We start from the raw sequence: 19,899 nt of genomic DNA on the forward strand, positions 1-19,899 counted from the left end.
GCAGGAAACCCTACACTATTTCAGAGAAATGGCTATCCAACGTTTTCTTAAAAATTTCCAGTGTTGGAGGATTCACAACTTCTGCAGGCAAGTCGTTCCACTGATGAATTGTTCTCACTGTCAGGAAATTTCTCCTTTGTTCTAAGTTGCTTCTCTCCTTGATTAGTTTCCACCCATTGCTTCTTGTTCTACTCTCAGGTGCTTTGGAGAATAGCTTGACTCCCTCTTCTTTGGGGCAACCCACATTTGGTCTTCTCTTCCACCCTGAAAGGAGTTTCAAAAGGAAGGCGGGGGCGGGGGGGGGAAGAAGGATCCGGGAGTGGGAAGAATGAGAAAGAGATCAGGGGTGTGTGTGTGTGTGTGTGCGTGTGTGTGAGAGAGAGAAGAAAGAAAGAGACAAAGAAAGAGAAAGAAAAAAGAAAGAAAGGGGAGGGGGGGAGAGAGAGAACTCTGTGGTATTATTTTTGATTGTTCCATTATTTATCATGTGTTAATATTTTACACTGTCCCTACACCTAGAGTGATTTTACTGCCTTTCTTTTGCCCAGGGCTGCCACATATTTTTCAGGGATTTACATGCATTCAATGTCTATAGTCCAGAGCATAAATATGTGTGTGTTTATTGTGTATATCAGGTTGCACAAGTCCATCTTAATATACTATTCCTGATATGTGATGTTTTGTATACATACAGAGAAAGCAGCACTCTTGTGATCTTTGACTTTTAGGCTTGCTGTCAAACATCAGCCTTAATACTAATTACCTGTTTTGAACAATATGCAGGTTGTCTTACACGAATGGCTATTTTATATGTGAAATTATAACTGAAATATTTCTGCACCTATATTGGTTCACACTGTCAGGAAGTTTCTCCTTAGTTTTAAGTTGCTTCTCTCTGTTCAGTTTCCATCCATTGCTTCTTCTTTTTTTATTTATTTATTTTGTCACAACAGTATACACAAACATTGACATAAAAACAACAACACATCATATAAACATATATATAGGCTAAAATATGTATAAAATATAAAATATAGGCTAAAATATGTATATATATATATAAGCAAAAGTATTAATTTGATATAATCAAAGGGAACAATAGGACAGGAACGATAGTGTTGTGGTTCCCGCCTCCGAACCTTGCCCCATGCCCGAAAGTGCCTTGGAGCCAGGCCTGCTGCCAAAGTGACTCAGACAGTGAGGGGGAAGGGCCATCAGGACTTACCTCGGAAGTACCGGCCTCCCTGGATCAGCTCCAGGAGCCAGAAGCAGGCCAAGTGAAAGAGATAACGAGGCCTCCTTCTCCTGACTCTTTCCCCCCCCAGGCCATGCCTGCAGACCCATATGATAGCAATCAGGCTTGGCTCAATCCCAGGTTTCGTAGGTAGGAGAGAAGAGAACAACAGAAGCAGGGGAGGGGCAGGCCTAGGAAGTGCTGAGTTATGGAGCCACACCCCACAGGATATAAAAGGCAGCAAGAGCTGGTGTGTCTCTTTGTATCAGGCAATTCCACGGATTGACTAGAGCTGAAGGTTGTGACTCACCAGCGTCTTGGCAGCTATCGTGGGCTCTTGGCAGACACTGATTCCTTTGCTGCCAGAGCTGATAAGAGCCGGCTAATTAAGCCATTGTTCTGACGGAGGCGAGGAGGACACAACAGGTAGGCATTTTTGTGCTCTTATGCACGCCCCTTATAGTCCTCTTAGGAATGGGGTGAGGTCAATAGTAGACAGTTTTTGGTTGAAGATTTTGGGATTTTGAGAAGAGACCACAGAGTCAGGTAGTGAGTTCCAAGCGTTAACAACTCTGTTACAGAAGCCATATTTTCTGCAATCAAGATTGAAGCGGTTAACATTAAGTTTGAATCTATTGTTTGCTCTTGTATTATTGCGATTGAAGCTGAAGAAGTCTTTAACAGGAAGGACATTGCAATAGATGATTTTGTGTGTTAAACACAGGTCTTGTCAGAGTCGGTGGAGTTCTAAGTTTTCTAATCCCAGGATTTCAAGTCTGGTGGTATAAGGTATTTTGTTGTTTTCAGAGGAGCGGAGAACTCTTCTTGTAAAATATTTCTGGACGCGTTCAATTGTATTAATGTCTGAGATGTGGTATGGGTTCCAGACAGGTGAGCTGTATTCAAGAATAGGTCTAGCAAATGTTTTGTATGCTCTGGTTAGTAGTGTAGAGTTTTTGGAAAAGAAGCTGTGTAAAATTAGGTTTACAACTCTTAGAGCTTTTTTTGTTATGTAGTTGCAGTGGGCTTTGGCACTTAGGTCATTTGATATGAAAACTCCAAGGTCTTTAACAGGGTGGGGGTCATCTGTAAGGTAATGTCCATCAAGCTTGTACGTAGTGTTAGGGTTCTTTTTCCCAATATGTAAGACTGAGCATTTGCTGGTTGAGATTTGGAGTTGCCAAGTTTTAGACCAATCGGATACAAAGTCAAGGTCTTTTTGAAGGGTAGAAGTATTGTTGGTGGTGTTAAATAGTTTGACATCGTCAGCAAAGAGAACACAATAACTTGAGATAAGGTCACAGAGATCATTGATGCATAATATGAAGAGCGTTGGTCCAAGAACGCTCCCTTGGGGAACGCCACTTTTGACAGGAACAGGATTTGATAGAGCGTTGCCAATTTTGACCACTTGTTGTCTGTTTGACAGGAAGGCATTTATCCAATTGTGAAGAGGTCCTGAAATGCTGTAGGATTTTAGTTTTAGGAGAAGTTTATCATGTACTACTGAGTCAAAAGCTTTGCAGAAGTCTATGTAGATTGCATCTATTGCTTTGCCTTGATCAATGTTTGTAGTCCATATGTTTTTGTAGTGGAGAAGTTGTAAGTTACATGATAATTTTTTTCTGAAACCAAATTGTTTATTACAGAGTAGGTTGTTTGTTTCTAGGTGGAGGGTAATGGTTTGGTTGATGATAGATTCCATTACTTTGCAGGTGATGCAGCATAGTGAGATTGGTCTGTAATTTTCAACTAGGCTGGGATCTCCTTTTTTGAAGATAAGGATTACTGTGGCTAGAACCCAAAGTTTGGGAAGGGAACTAGTCATGAAAGCTTTATCAAAAATTATGCTTAGGGGTTCTGATATATATATATATATATATATATATATATATATATATATATATATATATTGCATTTATATCCCGCCCTTCTCCGAAGACTCAGGGCGGCTTACACTATGTCAAGCAATAGTCTTCATCCATTTGTATATTATATACAAAGTCAACTTATTGCCCCCAACAATCTGGGTCCTCATTTTACCTACCTTATAAAGGATGGAAGGCTGAGTCAACCTTGGGCCTGGTGGGGCTTGAACCTGCAGTAATTGCAAGCAGCTGCTGTTAATAACAGACTGTCTTACCAGTCTGAGCCACCACAGGCCCTTTCAATATTAATTGAAAGTTTTTTTAAGAAGTATGCACATAGTCCATCAGGCCCAATAGATAAAGATGGTTTCAGGTTGCGAAGAGCTTTTTCAACATTATCTTCTGTGAAGTCTATATGTGTTAAGTTGTTGTTAATATTTTTGGTACGATTGGGGAATGTCGGATATGAGCCATCACTGTTAACAAAGACTGAGCCAAAGAATGTGTTAAAGAGGTTTGCTTTAACTGTTTCATCAGTGCATTCTTTGCCATTAGATTCTTTTTTTTCCAAAGAAAAGTTTTTATTTTCCATAATAATTCCAGTGATTTGGCCAGTGTACAATACAATCAATTATCCAACAATTAATCATTCCCTTAAATTGTTCTCAATCGGGCATGCCCAGCCGCCCCTCCCTTCCTTAATCTTTTCTACCCTTCTCTACCTTCTTCTACTTTCCCCATCCTTCCTCCTCCTCACTTTCCTACTTCCTCTCCTCCTTCCCACTTCTCATTTCCACCCTTTCTAACCATCTCTCTTCCCCTCCTTCTCCTCCTCCTATCCCTTCTTCCCCCTCTCTTCTTTCCTGCCTACCTACCTACCTACTTTCTTCCTTCTCTCTACTCCTCTCTCCCTACCCTTTCCCTTCTGGAGTGGTTGCTGAACAGCACCGACTTTGCACCATTCCAACTTATTTAGTTCTTCAATTATTCTTGTACTTTGACAATCAATCAGTTTGTAATCTTCTCTCTTCCCCCCCTTTCTCCTCCCACCACTTCCCCGCCCCACCGAGACTTCCCAGAACAGAATACAGGGTATAATGTCTAACAAACATAATCTAAAATAAAACATTAAACATAATCCTCAATCCCTTCATACCTTCACACTATCAATTCCCTTCTTTCTTAAACATACTAATACAAAACAAATCCTAACTTCACTCAAAAACTAATTGGTATTTTTTAATCTGATACTTATTTTGAATATACCAATGAAGAATACCAATTGGTATTCACAATACCAATGAAGAAGAAAAATAGTAGATCTCAAAAGAAACCAGCATGGATGCATAAAGAACTATCTGACAAATTGAAAGACAAAAAGGACAAATATAAAAAGTGGAAAGAGGGGCAAATAACTAAGGCAGAATATCAGCAAATAGCCCGAGCCTGTAAAGATGAAGTGAGGAAAGCTAAGGCTCACAATGAACAAAGGCTAGCGACAAAAGTAAAAAATAACAAAAAAAGCTTCTTCCAACATGTTAAAAATAAGAAAAAAGTCAAGGAAACAATTGGCCCATTGCTGGGAGAAAGTGGCAAGAAGATGACAAGCAACAGGGAGAAAGCAGATCTACTTAACTCATTTTTTGCATCTGTCTTTACACAAAAGGAAAAAACAATCCAACCTATCAAAAACAGCACTACAAAAAACAGATTAGAAACACAAGTTAAAATAGGGAAGAAAATGGTAAGTGAACACCTGTCTACCCTAGACGAGTTCAAATCACCAGGACCGGATGGATTACATCCCAAGGTTCTGAAGGAACTGGCAGACGTGATCTCAGAACCACTGAACTATATCTTTCAAAGATCCTGGAGCACAGGGGAGCTGCCAGAGGACTGGAAAAGAGCTGATGTAGTTCCCATCTTCAAAAAAGGAAGAAAAAAAAAACAGATCCAGGAAACTACAGACCTATCAGCCTGACCTCAATATCGGGGAAGATTCTGGAAAATATAATCAAGCAACGAATCACCGAACACTTAGAAGCAAACAAAGTAATAATGAAAAGCCACCATGGGTTTGTCAAAAACAGATCATGCCAGACTAATCTTATCGCATTCTTTGACAAAATGACAAAATTAGTAGACCAGAGGAATGCTGTCGATATAATTTACTTGGACTTCAGTAAAGCATTTGATAAAGTAGACCATAACCTACTACTAGATAAAGTAGAAAAATGTGGGTTAGACAGCACCACCACCAGATGGATTCGTAACTGGCTGACCAACCGTACTCAACGTGTAGTCCTCAATGGAACTACATCCACATGGAGGGAAGTATGCAGTGGAGTACCCCAAGGGCTCTGTTTTAGGCCCAGTACTCTTCAACATCTTCATCAATGACTTGGACGAGGGGATAGATGGGGAACTCATCAAATTTGCAGATGACACCAAGCTGGCAGGAATAGCCAACACTCCAGAAGATAGGCTCAAGTTACAGAAAGATCTTGACAGACTTGAACATTGGGCGCTATCTAACAAAATGAAATTCAACAGTGAAAAAAGTAAGGTTCTACATTTAGGCCTGCACCAGTACCGTATATGTGGTACCTTGCTCAATAGTAGTACCTGTGAGAGGGATCTTGGAGTCCTAGTGGATAACCATTTAGATATGAGCCAGCAGTGTGCAGCAGCTGTTAAAAAAGCCAACACAGTTCTGGGCTGCATAAACAGAGGCATAGAATCAAGATCACGTGAAGTGTTAGTGCCACTTTATAATGCCTTGGTAAGGCCACACTTGGAATATTGCATCCAGTTTTGGTCGCCACGATGTAAAAAAGATGTTGAGACTCTAGAAAGAGTGCAGAGAAGAGCAACAAAGATGATTAGGGGACTGGAGGATAAAACATATGAAGAACGGTTGCAGGAACTGGGTATGTCTAGTTTAACAAAAAGAAGGACTAGGGGAGACATGATAGCTGTGTTCCAATATCTTAGGGGCTGCCACAAAGAAGAGGGAGTCAGGCTGTTCACCAAAGCACCTGAGGGTAGAACAAGAAGCAATGGGTGGAAACTGGTCAAAGAAAGAAGCAACTTAGAACTAAGGAGAAATTTCCTGACAGTTAGAACAATTAATAAGTGGAACGACTTGCCTTCAGAAGTTGTGAATGCTCCAACACTGGAAATTTTTAAGAAAATGTTGGATAACCATCTGACTGAGATGGTATAGGGTTTCCTGCCTGGGCAGGGGGTTGGACTAGAAGGCCTCCAAGGTCCCTTCCAACTCTGATGTTATATTATATATTAATATAATCAATCCACTTTCTCCATTCCAAAATATATTTTTCTTGTGTATAGTCTTTCAAGTACGCAGAAATTTTTGCCATTTCTGCTAGATTTGATACTTTACTTGTCCATTCTCCAATTGTAGGTAAATCTTCTTTCTTCCAATATTGTGCAATCAATAGTCTCGCAGCAGTTATTAAGTTCAAAATCAGTTTAGTCTCTATAACTGTACAGTCTGAAATTATTCCTAATAGGAAGAACTGTGGAGTAAACTTAATCTTCTTTTTCAAAATATTCTGCATAATCCACCATATTTTAATCCAAAAGGCTTTAACTTTTTTACAGATCCACCATATATGATAATAAGTAGCATCCTCACAATCACATCTCCAACATTTTGCTTTCACATTTGGATACATACATGACAGTTTTTTCGGATCTAAATGCCACCTATAAAACATTTTATAAAAATTTTCTCTGAAGTTTTGTGCTTGTGTAAATTTGCCATTCCTCACCCAAATTTTTTCCCATGTTTCTAACATTATAGGTTGTTGAAAGTTTTGTGCCCATCTTACCATACAATCTTTAACCAACTCTGTTTCTGAATCAATTTCTACCAATACATTATATAATCTCTTAATATGCTGTTGGCCTTGATCTTTTATTTGTTTTACCAAATTATCATCACTTTGCCTAATACCAATTTTCTGATCTATTTTCCATCTAGATTGCAATTGTCCGTACTGAAACCACATATAATTCCTCCCTTCGTCCCTCAATTTATCTCTAGATTTTAGTTGTAATTCCCCCTTTTCTATAATCAAAAGTTCTTTATAGGTAATAACCTCCACTTTTTGAAGTATATTTATATTCTCTATCATATGTCTGGGGATTGCCCATATTGGTATCTTACCATCTAGTTTATATTGATATTTTTTCCAAACCCTCAACAAAGCACTTCTATAATATATATTATATTATATTATATTATATTATATTATATTACATTACATTACATTACATTACATTACATTACATTACATTACATTACATTACATTACATTATATTATATTATATTATATTATATTATATTATATTATATTATATTATATTATATTATAGAAGTGCTTTGTTGAGGGTTTGGAAAAAATATCAATATAAACTAGATGGTAAGATACCAATATGGGCAATCCCCAGACATATGATAGAGAATATAAATATACTTCAAAAAGTGAAGGTTATTATCTATAAAGAACTTCTAACTATGTTATTCTTAAATGTCTTATCAATTTTCTTATCATATAGTACATATGAATGCCAGCCATATAACAAACCATAACCTTCTATATTTAAAACCCTTTCCTCTGTTAAATTAATCCAGTCAGAAATTAAGGATAAGGCGACTGCTTCATAGTACAATTTCAGATTAGGCATTTTTAAACCCCCTCTTTCCCTAATATCTTGCATTATTTTTAATTTTATTCTTGGTTTTTTACCCTTCCATACAAAATTACTAATCCCTTTTTGCCATTCCTGTAAATTTGCATCTTTCTTCAATATTGGTATCATTTGAAACAAAAATAAAAATCTAGGCAAAACATTCATTTTTATAGCTGCCACTCTTCCCAACAGTGATAATTGTAACTTCTTCCAATTCTCCATTTCTTTAATTATTCTCTGCCACAATACCTCATAATTATTTTTATATAATTTCACATTCGATGCTGTAATATATACTCCTAAATATTTAATCTTTTAACTACTTCATATCCAGTTATTCTTTCTAATTCTTTTTGTTGTATATTCATATTTTTAATTATCATTTTTGTCTTCTGTTGATTCACCTTAAACCCAGATACCTTACTGTACTGATCAATTGTTTCCTTTAAATATACAGCTGAATATGTTGGTTGAGATAAAGTAACAACCAGGTCATCTGCAAACGCTCTTAATTTATAATCTTGATTCTTAATCCTAATTCCTTTTATTCAATCTAAACCACGTATATTACTCAATAATATTTCCAAAGTTAAAATAAATAATAATGGTGACAAAGGGCATCCTTGTCTAGTCCCTTTCTCAATCTTAAAAGATTTTGTTAATCCACCATTTACTATTATTTGTGCTGTTTGCTTCCGATATATAGCCTTAATTGCTTGAATAAAATAATCCCCAGATTGCATTTTTTCTATTACTTTAAACAAGAACTGCCAATCCAATCTATCGAAAGCTTTTTCCGGATCCAGAAAAAAGAGTACTGCTGAGACCTGGCTGTTTCTTTCCAAATACTCAAGTAAATTTACAATTTGTCTCTTATTATATCTCATCTGCCTCCCCTTGATAAATCCTGGTTGATCATTATGTATTATTTGAGTCATCAATGGCATCAATCTATTTACTAATATCTTAGCAAATATCTTATAATCAGTATTTAAAAGCGATAATGGCCTATAATTCTCTGGTTTAGTGCCATCTCAATCTTCTTTGGGTATTAATGAAATAAAAGCTGTCCTCCATGAGGGAGGAACTTCCCCTCCCATTTTTTTCTATTGAATAACTCCTTGAGTGGTTCAATCATCTCATTTTGTAAATTTTTATAATAAATAGTTGTAAAACCATCTGTACCTGGTGCTTTATTCTCTTTAAGCTGCTTAATTGCAAACAATATTTCCTCTGAAGTGATTAATTGGTTCAACTCTTCCCTTTGATCTACTGTAATTTCAAGAATACCTTGGTCTTGTAAATACCTATCTATATCTTTATCATTAATCACATCTTTAGCATATAACTTGGTGTAAAATTCTAAAAAAGCTTTTTTAATCAAATTTTGCTGATATACTTCCTTACCTCTATGTTCTATTTTGTCAATTATACGTTGCTTCTGTTTCTTTCTTAATAAATATGCTAACCATCTTCCAGGCTTATTAGCATTATTAAACAAATTGTGCTTTGCGTATTGTAAATTAGTTGCCACCTGATCTGCCATCATCATATTAAACTGACCTCTTAATATATTCATTGACTCTTTTATTTTTCTGTCTCCTGGATTACATATCAATAACTGCTCTTTCATTTTAATTTCCTCTTCTAATTCCTTTCTCTTTTTCTGCAGTCTATTTCTATATTTAGCTTTCATATGCATTAAAATTCCCCTCATATACGCCTTACTTGCGTCCCAAACTATTTCTATAGGTGTCCCCTTATTCATATTCAAAGAGAAAAATTCCTTCATTTGTATTTTACATTCATTTACATTTTGTTCATATTTAAACAAATTCTCATTCATCCTCCATGACCTCCTGGCCTCCTTTTCTCGATCAAGTTCAATCCAAACCGGACTATGATCAGACAAAGTTCTGGAACAAATTTTAGTCTTTTTCACTCTGAAAAACAAGTCATTAGTAGTTAAAACAAAATCAATCCTAGAAAATGATTGATGTCTATCAGAAAAAAAAGTAAAGTCCCTCTCTTCCTCATTACGTTCTCACCATACATCTCTTAATTCTAAATCTTCTATCATATCAAAGAAGGCCTTTGGCAATTTGACACGACTTGAAATATTTCTAAGACTTCTTTTATCTTTCTGAATATCCATCACTCCATTCCAATCACCCATTAATATATGAAATTTATAATCCCAAAGTGTTATTCTTTTGTGTAAAAACTTAAAAAACTTTCTTGTTGTTGGTTTGGCAGATTAACTCCTATTAAAAGTATCTTTTTCCCCCTCCAGTAGAAGTTCAATGGCAATATATCTTCCTTGATTATCCGCCTCGATTAGTTTTGCAGATAAATTACTCTTTATATATATAACTAGTCCATTCTTCTTTTCTGTAGCAGAGGCAACAAAATATGTTCCCAACCTTGAATTCATCAAATATTTCTGATCTAGTATTCTAATATGCATTTCTTGTAAACATACAATATCATTTTTAAATTGCTTCAAATAATAAAATATCTTTCTTCTCTTTTCTGGTGAATTTAAACCATTAACATTCCATGATAAAAATCTAATTGCCATTATCAGCAATCGGAAACTTTTGAAGCACCAGCCCCAAATCGTATTTTTCTTTGGGCCTTGCTCCTCCCACTATTTCCATCTTAGTAGTTGCTAGTTGAGCCTGTTGTGCCTTTACTTCTTGTTCCTTGCGTTTTGCAGCCGCTCTTGTCAACCTTTGCTCTCTTGAGATCTCTAATCCCGTCTTAGAGGTATCCAGCACTTGTAAAAGATCTTCTTCCATCACTATCATTTCTCTTTCCTTGATTTCAGCTTCCTTTCCCCTACCATCTGAAGATTGTGGACTTCCAGCTTTGAGCACATAAGCATAAAACTCTCTTGCTTTCCCAGCTGTGTTAAGACGATGTGCTTTCCCTTCATAATAAACTATTATACCCGTTGGAATATCCATCTGTATTCAATCTGACTTTTTTAAGTTCATTCACCAAAAAAGCAAATTCCTTCCTGCCTCTCAACATTTTGGGGGGAATTTCCTTTAGTATTAAAATTTCTTGACCAGCCGCTTGAATCTTTTCTCCTTTAAAGGAAGCTTGTAAAATCTCATTTCTCACTGTTCTAGTAGTAAAGTAAATAACAATGTCTCTCGGAAGATTTCTTTGTCTTGCTATCCTGGAATTCACATGGTAAATTTTATCAATATGAAAAGCCACATCTGCTGGGCGAACTGCCAAAATCTCCGCAGAGGCCTCAGAAAAAATTTCTTTTAAGTTCTCTTGTTTATTCTCTTTTAGGCCACAGATTCTTAAAGCAAATTCCATAGCTCTGTATTGTACCAAAACAATTTCTTCATCTACTTTGTCCATTTTACTTAGAGTTTCCTCCATCTTATTTTCCAAGTTTGAATTAAATTTCTTTATTTCTTCTACTTCCTCCTCCAATAAAATCACATTTGAAGCCAAACCCTGTATAGCTGACACCAAACCTTCCTTGACTTCTTTATTTCCAATTTGGATTTCTAACATCTGATTTTTCATTTCTGACATTTCATCTGTAATTAATTTAAGCTTTTCTTCTATCAAAGAAGTTTGCAAATTTATAGCATCATTAAGGGATTCTCTCATAAAATCTTTCAGATTATCCTGTAGTGCTTTCAAATTTAATGATTTTGTGTCTGCTGTATGTGCTGGAGAAACTCCCAGTGTAGATGTTCCTGAGGTTTTTGTTACAGTTGTCTTTAATTGTTTTGCTGCCATCTTCTAGAAAATTTCTCTTTAACTTAATATTGCTTATAAATCTTCTAAGTCTTTTAAAGGGAAAGAAACAGTCTCAATATCTCTTCCCCCCTCTTGTTACAATGTTTCCAGCAATTCCTCAACAATACACAGCAAGCAGTAAAAGTTCTAACACTTTCGTTTTCAGCTTGTTAGCTCATTAAAGACCAGCCGCCATTTTCACTTTGAAGTCAGTTCCAAAACTTAAAATACAATAGCAGGGAATTGATTTTAATTACTTGCTTTTAAAGTTAAAGTTCTCCCGTTTCTGTTCAGTCCGCTATGTTCTCCTATAAGCCAAACCCGGTCCCGGCTGGTCGCGGTAATTAGGTCCGCCGAAGCAGGAAAAAATCCTCAGATCTGGAGCGCTTCGGGGTTCTGAGGGAGCTTAACCCTCCGAACCCACTGGTATCCTCCAGGGCTTCTGGGGAACTTCTACCTATGCCCCTGTCACTCACCTCCTCTTCTTCGCCCAAAGAGGGGGATTTACAAACCTCTGGGCAGCCGATTGTCGCTGTCCTAGTGGTTCCACATGATCCAGAGGTTGGCGATCGAAGGGATCGCCGCCATTACCAGCAGAGCCAACCGGTAGTCTCCCGCCGTTAGATTCTTTTAGTGGTGGGATGGATCTTGTTTCTTTAAGTTTATTGTTCACAAAATTATAAAAATCACGATTGGAATTTGTGCGCAGAAGGTCTTCTTCTTGGTGTGGTAAATGGTGCATTCAGTTTTTATTTGGTTGCAAATATTTCTGTAGCCGTTTTTGAAATTAGCTACATAGCCCTTTTTGTTTCTTCTTCAGAGGGATTTTTTTTGGATGGAAGCTTTTTTATTGATATGGGTAATTTGTTTGGCTTGTTTTTTTTTATTTTGGTGGTGATTTGTGGTACGTATAGTTTGATGATTCTATTGATTTCAAGTAGGAATACTTTATAGTGGTCTTCGGCAGTGATGCAGGTTGAGAATAGATTTTGCCAGTCAAGAGATGAGAGAACATTGTTTATAAGGTCATAGTTGGTTTTTTTAAAATTGTAGTTAGGAGTGCTATTATTATGACGATTTATGTGAGGGCGTATATTGAGACAAAAGTCTATCATGCAGTGGTCACTGTTGGAGAAGGGTTCTTTTATTTGTATTCCATAAATTGAGTTCATGTTGTTGCAAAAGATGAGGTCGAGGCAGTTGTTGAGTCTTGTATTGTTAGTTACTAGTTGTTCAAGACCTAGGTTTGTACAGCATTGTATAGTGTAGTATGGATTGGTTCAGTTGTACATTCATTTGTTATCCAGTTTATAGAAGGTAGATTTATGTCACCCAGGAAGATGAGAGGGTATGGACAAGAGGTAGCCCATGTTAGCAGTGAGGTTAACATATTTGCATGATCGATGTCGTAGTCAGGGGCTCTGTAGCATAGTAAGAATCTAAGTGTGGTGTTAATGGATAGGTCACATACAATAGTTTCAGGAAGAGAAAGTTTATGAGCAACTTGAATATTTTTTAAGTTCAATGATTTTTTGTAAAAGATAGCTACTCCACCACCTCTGCAGTGTTCACGATCTGATCGAAAAACTTGATACTCTTTGTTTGAAATAATGGAATCAGGGAGGGATGAGTTCAGCCATGTTTCACAAACAAATATAATATCAAATGCACCATTGTTTAATAAGAGGATAAATTTGGGTAATTTGTTTACAATACTTCTTGCATTTATTAATTTACATTTGAGACCTGTAGTATTTGGTGTAGGAGAGGTAAAGGGCGTGCATACCTAGTTTTGATTGGTAATTGATTGAGAGTTATGTACAACAGGAGGTTGAAAGAAGGTTGGTTGAGCAATGAGTGGTTGATCATTTAATGGATGGAGGTTTTGTACAGGTGGTTAGAGGTTATTAGGTTGATCGACAGTTGATTGTACAGGTGGATGGATGCCTTGGTTGATGGATGGTTGGATGTTTTGATTGAAGCATGGTTGAGTGATGGAGATTTGATTGAAGGATTTTCCTTTTATGCAGTCAGCACTGCATAACATTCTTGTTTTGCCTTCTGGTGCTTGGGAAAATACATTGCCCCACCCTTCTTTCTGCCAGCCCTTAAAATCCATACTCTTGGGCAAAACATGTGAGCCATTTCCTCCTTTCAGTGAAAGTGAAAGTGCATCTATAGTATGTAGATAATAAAGTTGAAAAATGGTGAACAACATTTTTAGAGAACTATAGATAGGTTGAGGCTGGGTGTGATAAGGAATGGCTGGGAGGGGAGGGGCCAAATGCACCGTTGATGTGAGTGACATTGAATTGGCCATGCCCACTGAGTCACATGACCATCAAGCCACACCCACTGTCATATGACCATCAAGCCACGCCCACAGAACAGTAGTAAAAAAAATTAAAACCCACCATTGCACTAGATGACCTCTAGTCCAAGAAGAAATGACCTCTTACAAGCATCGGGATGCTGTTTTTCTGCTTTAGACACAGGGGTTAAACGCACAAAGGTCAGAAATTGTTCTTGCTTCCTCTGAATCAACGTTCCAGAAAACCCCTCCTGCAGAAAAACTCCGAAACCAACATCTTTCAAAGTTCTTTTACTAGCATAGGTAACCTGGCACAGTTGGAGGAAAACCGAAACTGAGGGTTCCGGTTCCTCCCTCAGTAATACAAACCCCAAAATCTCCACCCTCATGACCCCTCTGCCGGTCACATGCTCCAATCCTCAACCGTCCCATATCGAAGCCTCACTCCAGCCACTCCTTCTCCAGATGCGAACCCAGCTTGACCTTGACCGGCAGAAAATGTTATTATGTCTAATCATCCCTTGCACTTCCACCCTCCTCCCCTCCTTTCCCACAGAGGAGAATTGTGGCAGTGCATGGAAGCCATCGACCTAGTATGGCTTTCAAAGCTGACAGGCGTCCCCTCTTGCAGAAGAAAATACTTCCTAGAAAAGAAAACAGACAAACGCAAAATGGGATTAACGCTACTAACTCTCCTTCTAACCCCCTCTCCCCCCTCCCAGGAGGACCTTTAGGTTTGTCAGGGAATTTATCATGATATTGTTTGATTAGAGCATCAGCATTTACATCCCAGCTTTTTACTCAAGTAGCTTCAGACAATGGGTATCCCTTCCAGTGGAACAAATATTGTAAGTGACCTCTGTATAGTCTAGAGTCCAGGATCTTTTTAATTTCATAGTGGGTCTCTCCCTGGATTATTAAAGGAGGGTGGGGGGAGCAGCTGGTAAGGGTCTCAACCTAGATTCCCTACCCAGTTTCAATAAGCTACTGTGAAACACCGGGTGTATCTTCCCTAATATTCGAGGGAGGTTAAGCCGGATAGTTACCGGGTTAATTATCTTTACAATGGGGAAAGGACCTAAAAATTTAGGCCCAAATTTTTTGCTAGGTAATCTTAATCTTAAATATTTAGTAGACAAAAACACTTTATCCCCCACCCGAAAAGGGGGTTGAAGGGATCGGTGTTTGTCTGCCTGGGCTTTATATTTTTCAGCTGCTTCAGCCAAGGCTTTTTTTGTGTTCTCGCACCCCTTTTTTCAATGAATCCGTTAGGGACACAGAAGTGGGAGGGAGCTCAGGCATCGGCACAAAATCCATGCAGGTGGTTATCTGAAAAGGAGTTAATCCCGTGCTACCGTGTACGGCATTATTATATGCTACTTCTGCAAAAGGTAACAGATCAGCCCAGTTTTCTTGCTGGTAGTTTACATAACACCAAATATACTGTTCTACCATCAAGTTCAATTTTTCTACAGCCCCGTTAGTCTGTGGATGAAAAGCTGAACTTTCTTTCCCCCCTGCCTGGAATTATTAAGTTAACTTTAATAGCGAAGGGGGGAATTGGTGCACTTACCATAGGGTCATCCTCTCCGGCAGGGTCGTCGGGAGGTGTTCCAGCCGACGGAGGTGCCTTTGTTTCTTCAGTGGGGAGGGGAACGTCCGCGGCTTGTCTTGCGAATCGAGTGGTGTTTATGTTTCCTCTTGGAGGTTTTTTCCCTCGGGCCGCAGTTGTTGGGCGCTGTTGTGGGATGGGTGCTGGAGCCAAGCAGGCCGAAGCTTGTTAGTCATGAGTCAAATGATTCACAATGACCAATCAGGATTTATAAGAGGGAGACAAATGAGATATAATGTAAGACAAATTGTAAATCTATTGGAATATTTGGAAAGAAACAACCAAGTCTCGGCAGCGCTCTTCTTTCTGGATGGTGAGAAGGCATTTGATCAATTGAATTGGCAATTTTTATTTAAAATAATAGAAAGGATACAATTTGGGGATCTAGATCCTAAAAAACTGGCCTGTATGTATCCGAATTTGCAAGCTAAGTGTTGGAGATGTGATTGTGATAATGCTACTTATTATCATATATGGTGGACGTGTAAAAAAATCAAAGCATTTTGGATAAAAATTTGGTGGGTTATGCAAAATATTTTGAAAAAGTTTACTCCGCAGTTGTTTTTATTGGGTATAATTACGGACTGTACGGCAATAGAGACTAAATTGATCTTAAATTTAATATCAGCAGCTAGACTATTGGTAGCGCAATTTTGGAAGAAGGAATATCTGCCTACCATTGAAGAGTGGATATTAAAAGTAGCGAATTTAGCGGAGATGGCAAAAATCTCAGCATATCTAAAAGACTATTCACAAGAAAGATATATACTGGAATGGAGAAGATGGATTGATTATATTCAAAACAAATATCAGACCAAGAAGTACCAAATAGCTTATGAATGAATAGAAAGTAAAAAATGTATTTGTATATTTTTCTTTATGTAAAAGGGGAGTTAAGGCTCTAGGGGAGGGATGGGAGTTTATGGATCATTAGCGTATTCTAGCTTATGATTGTTACCCTGTATTTTGCTCTGGGAAGTCCGGGGGGGTGGGGGATTGGGTGGAGGAGGGAGGTGGAGGAGGGAGGTGGAGGAGGAATTTGTGGAAATTTTCTGTAAAACTTTTTAATAAAAAAAATACAAACCTGAATTGGAGAAATGCCACATCTCATGGTTGTGTGTCTGATCTAATTTGTCTTCTCGAGCCTGAGAACTCTGACCACTTCCTCATTTTCAAGGGTATAATGGCAGCAACATCCTAGCCGGCAGAGATACTTGAGGCTTCATTACCCTGTGTAGTGTAGTGTTTTGTTTTGTTTTTGTTTTTGGCTCTGTGCATGCGCAAGATGGCAGCTCGATAGGAGATTGGAGCTGCCGACGGGGATTACCGGAGGGATGGCGGCGTCCAGGAGGCTTGCGGAGCGGCTTGCACCCCCCCCCCCCCGATCGGACTTGCCATCTCTCAAGCAGCCGTGGGAGGGGTCTATGGACCTTCTCGGAACCACGGCTGCTGAGAACGAGACCGGAAGGATGAGGGCGAGCTGCGGATGGCAGCCATTTTCCTGGGCGTGAGGCATGGGGCGTGAGGCGAGGCCGCGGCTGATTCTCGGTGAAGGCGAGACCGCGGCTTGTTTTTTCTCTCCTGCTTGTTCCATCCAGCGGTTCCTTGTCTGCTTCGGCTCTTTTCACTTCCACTTTGATGCGGGGGTGAAGGGCTGTGTTGGGCCCCCCATGGCTCCCACCCGAGACTTTCTACCCGTGCTCCGGGCTGCGGTTTCATCAGCGGCATTTTCCAGCGTGCTGGCCCTTTTGGAGGTGTCTGGTGTCTGGTCGGACCTTGTGGTCAGGCTGAGCCAGGTGGAATGGGCAGACCTGGATAGGACTTGTGACCTTGGAGCGAGGGGCTGGCCTGGAGAGGCTTTAGCCCTGAAATATCTAGGTGGAAAGAGTGGTGGGAGCATGGAGGTTTCCTGGCCTAATTAGGCCTGCTTCTTCCCGGGATTAAAATAGCTGCATTGCAGTGCTGGAATAGTTGCATTGTCATCTGCAACGTTTGTCATCTGGATCTTGTATTGGATTGTATTGTCATCTGTACCTGGCACGGGCCATTTGAGACTCTTTGGCCATGGCTGTTCCTTTAGAACTGCTGGGGAAGATTATTGGAAACCGTTTTAAGACCTATTGGAGGACCTGCCGGGAAACATCTGTGGACACCGCTGACAGAGGGAGAATTACTACCGTTTTCATGTTATGGATTTTAGGACTGAGCTTTGGGCAGAACAGTAGCTCTTTTGTCATCATAGACTCTATCTGCCCATTTTTTCAATCTTTCCATCTTTATGCCAGCCACCATCTGAAGAGCTGTTGGATGATGGGTATCCATATGATCCTGATATAATATTCTGCCACCCTGGACGGTACTACCTCTCATCGGACTCTATCTCCTATTTATGTACTTTATGCGATATTCAGCCTTGGAATTCTTGCGCCTGCGAGGTGCCCCCGCCTCGCAGGAATGGCCCGCTTTTTTACCTAGGGCTGGCCTCAATGACGGGTCTTGGGACCCACAGAGGTGGCATGCGAAGAGAAAGAGCCTTTGTTTTTTTTTAGATAGGGCGTTTTTAAGGGGTGGGAAAGGTAGGGCGGGTGTTGGGGGTAGCCCGTTGGGTGGGGAGCCAGTCCTTGCGTGCGCTCGTGGCGGTCATTTAACGGGTTCGGTGGTTGGGGGGGGATTGCGTTCCTTTTGGTGAGGGTGGTTTCATTTGCACGGTAAGTGGGAGGGGCAGACACGGCGGAGGGGGGGATCGTATCGTTTTGGGGGGCACGCGCTCGATATTTGCAGGCGATCGCGCGCCCCGATCCCCCTTCCTTCTCCCGTTTCCCGGATGGCCAAGACCCTCAGAGCCTGGGCCTTCGGCTTATGTTGTGCAATGCCCGGTCCGTGGCCAATAAGGCCCCCCTAATACATGATCTCATTCAGGGGGGTGCCGCGGATCTTATAGGCGTTACGGAAACCTGGTTGGGCACTGAAGTGTGCCTTGTGGAAAGGTCCCCCCCGGGTTCCCGTGCACTCTATCAGCCGAGGGCTCAGGGTAGGGGTGGGGGAGTGGCGGTGGTTATTAGAGAGAGTCTAGAGCCGAGGGAGACCACTGTACCTCAGATTGCCGGGTGTGAATCCCTCTTTGTGAGGTGGGGTCATAAGTGTCAGATGGGCTTGTTTGTCGCGTACCTGCCTCCTTGCTACGTGACAGCCACCCTGCCCGAGCTCTTGGAGGTGCTGGCTGGGGTGGCAGTGGAGACCCCCAGACTTATAGTCATGGGGGACTTCAACTTGCCATCTTCCGGCACATCATCGACAGCAGCTCGGGAGTTCATGGCTTCCATGACGGCCTTGGACCTGACCCAAGTAGTCGATGGCCCTACTCACACGGGGGGTGGCACGCTGGACTTGATTTTTATCTCTGGTCAGTGGTTGAAGGATCTGGACTTGAGGGATGTAGTCACTGAAACTTTGTCATGGTCAGATCACTCCCTCCTTCGCCTAGACTTTCTGACCGCTACTCACCGCCGCAGGGAGACGAAACCAATACGCTGGTTCCGTCCCAGGCGCCTGATGGACCCGGAGAGGTTCCAGACGGAGCTTGGGCCGTTTCCTGAGGGTCTGGCTCATGGCACGGCTGAGGAACTAGCCGCGGCCTGGGAACAGGCCGTGACTGGGGCTTTAGACCGCGTCATGCCTTTGCGGCCTCTGACCCGGCGTAGATCCCAACCAGCTCCTTGGTTCTCTGAGGAGCTGAGGGGGATGAAACACCGGAGAAGACGCCTAGAGAGTTCGTGGAGGTCCAGTCGTTCGGAGGCTGATCGGACACAAGTTAGGTCCTATAATAGGACCTACCTTGTGGCACTGAGGGAAACGAGATGTTGCTACGTCTCATCCCTCATTGCGTCAGCAGATAACCACCCAGCCGCCCTGTTTCGGGTGACTCGTTCCCTCCTTCACCAGGGGGAGCGGGATGACCCGTTGCAGGGACATGCTGAGGAGTTTAACGGTTATCTATACGATAAAATCGTTCAGCTTCGGGACGGTCTGGACCAAAATTGCGGGGATCCAGATGGGGCATCTGAGGGCAGTCTTGTTGACATTGTTTGGGATGAGTTTGACCCTGTGGCTCCCGAGGACATGGACAGGCTGCTGGGTAGGTTGAATGCCACCACGTGTTTACTGGACCCGTGCCCCTCCTGGTTGGTACTGGCCACTCAGGAGGTGACACGAGGCTGGCTCCAGGCGATCATGAATGCTTCTTTGTTGGAGGGAGTCTTTCCGACCGCCTTGAAAGAGGCGGTGGTGAGGCCCCTCCTCAAGAAGCCTTCCCTGGACCCGGCTGTTTTAGGTAATTATCGTCCGGTCTCCAACCTTCGCTTCGCGGCGAAGGTTGTAGAG

The 19,899-nt window shown here is 40.7% G+C and overlaps 1 protein-coding gene across 1 annotated transcript in view; it reads left to right on the top strand.

The window, feature by feature from the left end:
- The first annotated feature begins 1,540 nt into the window (after positions 1-1,540).
- The window catches only part of LOC131188629 (transient receptor potential cation channel subfamily V member 2-like), a 99,937-nt gene continuing 81,578 nt past the window's right edge, over positions 1,541-19,899 (top strand). The window contains exon 1 of the mRNA XM_058164008.1: positions 1,541-1,660. The gene's annotated coding sequence lies outside the window, so the exon portion shown is untranslated. The remainder of the gene's footprint in view (positions 1,661-19,899) is intronic.

Source organism: Ahaetulla prasina, chromosome 1 (assembly GCF_028640845.1).
Source record: "Ahaetulla prasina isolate Xishuangbanna chromosome 1, ASM2864084v1, whole genome shotgun sequence".
NCBI classification, from domain to species: Eukaryota; Metazoa; Chordata; class Lepidosauria; order Squamata; family Colubridae; genus Ahaetulla; species Ahaetulla prasina.